This window comes from Mytilus californianus, unplaced genomic scaffold (genome assembly GCF_021869535.1).
Source record: "Mytilus californianus isolate M0D057914Y unplaced genomic scaffold, xbMytCali1.0.p SCAF_71, whole genome shotgun sequence".
NCBI lineage: Eukaryota > Metazoa > Mollusca > Bivalvia > Mytilida > Mytilidae > Mytilus > Mytilus californianus.
The window spans coordinates 755446-763264 of record NW_026262725.1 but is presented as its reverse complement, the minus strand read 5'-3'; positions in this window follow the sequence as shown (position 1 = coordinate 763264).

Sequence of the window (7819 nt, the reverse complement as noted above, 5' to 3'; positions counted from 1 at the left end):
TATACAGTCAACGCATTTTGACTGCTCAAATAGAATGAGTGCAGTATGAAATAATACAATATGAGGATGAATACCATTAAACCCTGGAGCTTGTTCATTGTCCAATAGTTCCAAGCTAATGATTGCCATATTAGAGATATGAACATGTTCAATTTAAGATGAAAACACTAAGTTAATATCAAAAATTATTACATAAACATGTATGTTTAACAACTAATCTGTGTATCACCGGGTGATTTAAAACAAAAACAAAAATCAGATGTTACACACCTATAATGTATTTCCCCAGATAAATCACTCAATAATGAAAATTTTTCCTTTTGATAAGTTCATTGTTCATTTTTAGAATTTAAACAATAAACTGATACCAAGGGGTAGAGATACATTAATAAATGCTTATAAACGATTTTTTTTTATGGATTTTTATTGGTTGGAATCTAAAAGTTTTTACACCTACCTTAATCAATTGTTGTAAAAGATGCAAAATATCATAAATTATGCAAACAATTCAAATTTAAAGTTGTTATTTTTTTGAAAGATAAAGTATCTTTAAAATGTTCTTTTTCAGATTAATTATGGTAAAATTGACTGCAAAACCAGTTCAGATGTTACTGTTTTGTTGATGATACCTCACCAGGAAGATCCCTTATTCCATTGCAAGAGCCTTACACTCACCACAAGAAGAAAAAGTTTGCCTTACAATATCATTGAGGGCTCTTTGTTTGTATCTCATGATTGTAGAAATGGTGGATGCTGTTCCATGGTTACAAACCAATCTATTAGACAATTTCGTCATAATTATAAACATGGTGTCTATCTTATTAACAGATTTAAAATTCATTTTAATTATAAACAATTTAATTCCTGATTTAAGGGCATACTATATAGTTAAGCTATATGTTCAGGTTAAACACAATAAAGGGAACAGTCCAAGTTTGCACCTGGGGTAAGAAATAGAGATCAGCACAATTGAAAAAGAATTGTTATCCTCAATTAATAATATTCGATTTTTATAAAACTTATTTGGTAAGTGAAAAAACTACTGGAAATGTTTTACATTTTAATTTTACATTCTAATTTGTATTTGGTTAGGCAAGTGCTCAGGTCACAGACACTACTGGTAATAGTCACCTCTGGAAATATATGTCTTTAATAAAATATAACAAGTCTTTAAAGCACTATTATAATTCCAAAATCAACTAATCATTATACCAAACAAAGAAATTATAGGAAAAATGTTATATCTTTTATATTCAGAAAAAAATAATACCACCATTCTTAATAAATGAAAAACCGGATTATTGGCTACCTTTTTCCATAAATTTTCTGAAAACATCAATACTTTAGGTGAATAAAATTTAGTCAAATATATTTTTCCGTCAGTCATACTACTGGAATTGTAAATAAGTCAAAAATAAAGGAAAATTTACCATAGAATATACTTGTGGTCATCAAAATAACTTTTAAATGCATTCTTCAAACAAACAAAAAACTCTAATGTCAAATACAGATCTATAACAATTCTACATGATTGTGTTCATAATATGAATTTGAAATAATACCAAAAAAACTCATCTTTTCAGTTTATAACCAACTGTTACAAAATTGTTTTTTAATAATATTTTCTGGTTTTAAATTAGTACATCAAGAATTTTAAGCAAATTATTGTTTTCATCATTTTTATGCCCTTCCCCCCTTTTCCTGTAGACATAGGCAATAGGGGCATTAAGAGTTACCCTTTACTGTCTGACCATCCCATTTTCGTCTCTGCACTTTAAATTAAGTATGACTTATAGAAATTTAATTAAACTCCTACACAACTCTAAATAAAAACTCACTCGCAGACAAGATCTAATTGAGCAGTACGTCAATAACCTTTCTAGAATTATGCCCCTTTATAACATGGAAAATTGCAATATTTTTTTCTTGCAATCTAAAGTTTTCCTGATCCAAGTTTTATGAAACTCAAACAAAATGCTAAGAACCACGACAGGTAGACAAAATTCAAATATAGGTTGTGAGTCATTTACCATTCTTGAGTTATGCCCCTTTTTAACTTTGAAAATTGGAAAGTTTGGGTGGATACCTTCATATTCTAAGACACACTCTTATTCTATTTTTTTAAATTTTGTATCAAGCAATAAATGATGCTACATTAAGGCAGACTTCAAAGAATCTATACATTCAGCCATAGTAGTTACACAAAAAATATTTATTGTTGTAGTGGACTGAAAATATTTTCCAGGCTATAAATGATCAACACTTAATAGATTTAAAAATGTATAGATAAGAAAATTAAGTTTATTTCAATTTTTTATGGGCATTAAGATAATCTGAAAATGAATACATTTACAATTTGAATAAATTTAATGGAAAAAATATGGTCATTTTTGAAGGGCAATTTCAAAATTTCTGAAAAGGACAATTTTTGGATCCCTTATCTCACCTGAATTTAAATATTATTTTAGTCAGAATTTTCAAATTTTGAATTAAGCTAAAGGATCCAATGGCTTATATTGATAAACATGATAAAGAGAACTGTATTTATTGTATTAAGTAGTTTAGCTGTATAGCTAACATAATGAAGACATATTGTAAATGTCCCTTTTATTGTGTTTCACCCTTTGTATGTGAATGTGTTTTAAGAATTTAACATAGACTACACATCATGTTTTATATTTGTATAAAAATAAGAGATGTAATATGAATGCAATTAAGACTATTATATATCCACTAGTCTGTTGTTGTTAACTTTTACAAAAATTTTCTCCTCTGAAACTACTGGGCCAATTTAACCAAATTTGACCACAATCATTATACAAAATGTAAGGGTGTCTAGTTTAAAATTTGTTCGACGACCCTGCCTGCCAACCAACATGGCTGCCATGACTAAAAATAGAACGTAAAAACCTGTTTTTTGCTTATATCTCTCAAACTAAAGCATTTAGAGTAAATTTGACATGGGTACAAATGTTCATCAGGTTTAAAATCAGTCAACCAGTAGTTGGGTAACACTGCACTTGAAATATTAATTTTAAGAAAATTTTGGAGGTTTTAGTTATCTTGAATATTTTTATATATAGAAATAAACTGTAAAACCCAATAATATTCAGCAGAGTAAGATCTACAAATAAGTCAACTTACCAAAATTATCAATTGACTCCTTAAGGAGTTATTGCCCTAAATAGTCAATTTTTACCAATTATTTGTAAATTTTTGTCATATTTTACAAAAATCTTTTTCCTGAAAATAGAACATATAGGTAAAATGCAGTTTTTGGCTTATAACTCTGAAACTTCTAAGACAAATTTAATCAACCTTGGCCACAATCATGAAGAGGGTATCTAGTTTAAAATTGTGTCTGATGATCCTGCCTGCTCACCAACATGCCTGACATGGTTAAAAACAGAACATACATGTAATGGTAAAATGAGTTCTTGGCTTATAGCTCTGAAACTTAAGCAAAAGTATAATGGTTGCATTATTTTATGCATCAATTGTAACAAAAAATTCAGGTGAACGACACAGGCTCCTTGGAGCCTCTAGTTAAATAATTAGATTATCTTCATATAATAGCTTGTTTTCTGCTTAGCATGATTGTTTCTTGATATTGTTAAGAAATATATTAAATTCAAGAAGGAAAACGGAGATGATTTTGTTCAATTTTACTGATAGTACTCATGGAAATAAGGTCTTAAATGTAATTAAGAAGCATACAGAGATTTTTTTTAAATCTATTTATACTGATTACAATCTAAATGATAGCTATAACTGTATTAGAATTTGATAAAAATACCAAAGTGTACCACTAACTGAGCATTGCTATCTCATAGATTGAGCCATTTGCTTCCTTGTTTAGTATATTTCTTATTAAAGTTTATTTGTCAGTGTACATGAGTATCTGGTAAATTTAATTTCTAAAACTAAAAATAACAATATCAAACCTTTTGCATTTTGGCATTTTACAAGATTTGCATAAGAAATTTCGTGAAAATTTTAATGTACAATAAATCAATATATGTAAAGATATCTGGTTTTGAACACAACCATATTGTAAAATATCAGCAGTGAGTGCAGTCAATGATCTGTAAGGCAAAACAAAAACTTATTTTGTATTGATTTGTATAATGGTATAATGGTGTGATGGTGTTGTTGAATATCTGTAGACACTGTGTAAATATTCAGTTATTATGAACCAAAACATGAGAATTTTTTTACTATAACAATGTTTAAGACCATAAAAAAAAGCCTGTTCTAGACCCTCAAAAAAGGGGCTCAAAACAGGTTAATCACTTTATTGCAATACAACATTTTATTAAAAAGTATGATGGAAAGCCTTGTTTCTTTGTATTCTTTGTATAATTTCCATTGTGATATATATGACAGTTTTAATATAACATTTATGGTTTATGAGTCAAAAGTTGTCTATACAGGGGTCAACCCTAAGTATTTGAAGTTGGAATTTTTTCTTAGTATACCATGTGAAAATTCTGGCCATTTATATTTGTGCTAGACTTTATTGGGTATCTCCATTCAAAAGGCCAAAATTTCCACTTTATTCCTATGAATTTTTTTCCCTAAATAGCCAGTGCTTATTCATAAATGATTTAAGTATTTAAATTTTCCTTGGTGATATGTTAAGCATGAATTATGATGCATTAATCACAGCCCTTTATCTAATCTTTATTGCCTTACCAGAGGTATACTTGATAAGTTCTCTCTCATTGTGACATGACTGATTAATCCTGCACTTTTAAAAGATATGATAATGTTGCTGATACAAGCTTTATCTCTTTATCTTATCATTTTACAGGCAATTGAAGTACATCCAATCATATTGCTAAATCATGTAAAATTACATATGTAGGATAAAAAAGTTGTTTGATTTATTGAGAAATTATAGATATTAACTCTATGATGTTGAGAAGAGTGGTGATGTCAGAAGGCATCGATATGCCCCTGCTGTAGCAGAGGGGGCATTACATTTTACCTTTGTCTGTCTGTACGTCAGTATGTCTGTATATAAGTCTGTACGTCCCAAAGTTGGTTCAAAACTGTCCGTTATCTTACTTTAGTTTGCCTCAACCAAATGTTATGAAACTTATACACAATGCTAGTTAACACAACACACAGATCAAGTTTGAATTTTGGTGGTGTCACTTTAATCGTTCTAGAGTTATGTCCCTTTACAACTGGAAAAAATGCTGATTTTGTTTTCGTTTCTGTAATCCAACATAAGTTTACTACAACCAAATGTTATAAAACTTATAGACAATGCTTATTCAACAAAGTACTGATCAAGTTTGAATTTTGGGAGTGTACCAATTTTTTTTTGTAGAGTGATGCCTCTATACAAATGTTTTTGTTTCTGTTCTCCAACTTAAGTCATCTCAACCAAATTTTATGAAACTTATACACAATACTTATGTCCCTTTATATAATATGCAAGCAGTGGTATCATCTGTGTCCAATGAACACATTCCCTATTTTTTTCTATGGCCATCACCAACACAACTGCATTTAACTTTGCAAACAATTTGAACTTTGTAACCCATACAAAAATAATTTAAAGCATTCTAACACCCATATTTTTTTTTCTGTAATAGCCCTAACCTGATTTGAGTAATGCTCAAAGGTGATTTTGATAATTCGTAATTTATATGTAGAAAGATATTGTATATACACATGCATAGAAACTACCAAAAAACTGTGTCTGTTTGTTTAATTTATGTTTATTCATTATAACTCTATTGCACATCATTACAGAAAAAAACAGTTTTTATCTCTCCTCGACAAGAGATTAAATTTGAGACTTAGGTATGCTATAAACAGGAAATGTCAGCTGAAGTGGAACCACTAATGGTATGTCCATGATATGTGGTATGCAGCTCCCATCTCATGTACTTCCATGGAGATAATTTGGCCGGCCCCATCAGTTATGGTCCATTGACTCTGAAACTTTTTTCTATTTAACTAACTTTCATAATTTATACATTAGACACAAATTTGTGTCTTAAGCCACAAAAAACTATGAAATATTATCAAGGCCATGTAATACCAGAGAAAGGTTTGGTCAGTTAAAGAAAGAATTCCAGCATGTAAACCTGTAAGAATTCAGATCTATGCACGCTAAAATATCTGTTCTTTCTGTTGTAAATAATTTAGATGAGAATTAAGTTGAAACCTACAGAAAACCTGATAGACAATTAACTTTCAGAAAATATTCTCTGAACCACTTGACATGCAGGGCTTAAACAGCAACCATGGCAAAAATATACCTCGAAATTTTATTATTTATTACCGGTAAGGCTGTTCAAATCATTTACAAATGTTCCATCATGTATTTTATCGATTCTGATCAACTCTGTGACATCATAACACGGAATTTGTACTAATGTAAAAATAAGAAGATGCGGTATGATTGCCAATGAGACAACACTTGAGACCAAATGACGTAGAAGATAATAATCAAAAGTGACTGTATGGACTTTTCGATGTGCAAACCCATACTGCATAGATAGCTTTTAAGGCCGCGAAATAACAAATGTAAAACAATTTAAACGAGAAAAACTAACGGCCTGATGTACGTATTAACAAAAACAAAATATGATATTTATACAATAACACAAACACTGAATTACAGGATTCTAAATCTTGACATACAGAGTGATGAAGGGTTTGTATTGTGTAACTGATAACAATCACATCAACGAAACTTCTTTTAATGACAACATGTCGAAATGTCACAAAAATAAAGGAAGCATGTATACTTTCGGATTAAAAATTCCAATTTGTCTGTTTGTCTTTTTCTTTTTTAGCTAAGGCGTTCTCAGTTTATTTTTAGATCTACTAGGTGACTGGGACTATTATACTAATAGTATAATAGTCCCAGTTGGTGACAAGTATGTCGAATCAAAATAAGAGTTTTACCTGAATACTTTTGATTGTCTCTCTGGTATCTTAATTTCGCCCCTCTTCTATGGTCTTTGCTTTATCGTACTTTATGATTGCTATCATTTAGCGATCACTATGATGTCTTTAATCATTTTTAGTTTGTTTCTTTGTATATAGTTTCTAAATGAAAAGCAAGTTGTCCATTATCACTTAACGTAAGTAATTATACAAATAAAATAGTTTCAAGTCTAAAAAAGATTGTGTTACCTTTTATTGATCTACCATCTTGATGTCATAGATAGCAATGTCTTTTTTTCTGACAAACTCTCACAATGAACATATTTGCATAATCATCCTTATGCTTTCGATTTATATCTTATTAACTATATTAAAGTTACTGAAACTATCAGTTCTTGAAAATGACTGACTTTTGCAGTTCTGAAAAAATGACGGGAAAATGCAGTACTGAAAAATGACTGAAATATTCAGTACTGAAAAATGACTGAAATTTACAGTACTGAAAAATGACTGAAATTTACAGTACTGAAAAATGACTGAAATATTCAGTACTGACATATGACTGAAATTTACAGTACTGAAAAATGACTGAAATATTCAGTACTGAAAAATGACTGAAATTTACAGTACTGAAAAATGACTGAAATTTTCAGTACTGAAAAACAACTTTTTCTCAACATTACTAAAAATGATATATAAATTAATGTACTGAAAATACATGGGTAAGAAATGTACTGATTAGTGATGTTTCCTAAAAGTACTGTTTATATAGCGGGATTTAATGTACTGATTAGTGATGTTTCCTAAAAGTACTGTTTATATAACGGCATTTAATTTACTGAGAAGTGATGTTTCCTAAAAGTACTGTTTATATAGCGGCATTTAATGTACATGTAAACGTTAGGCA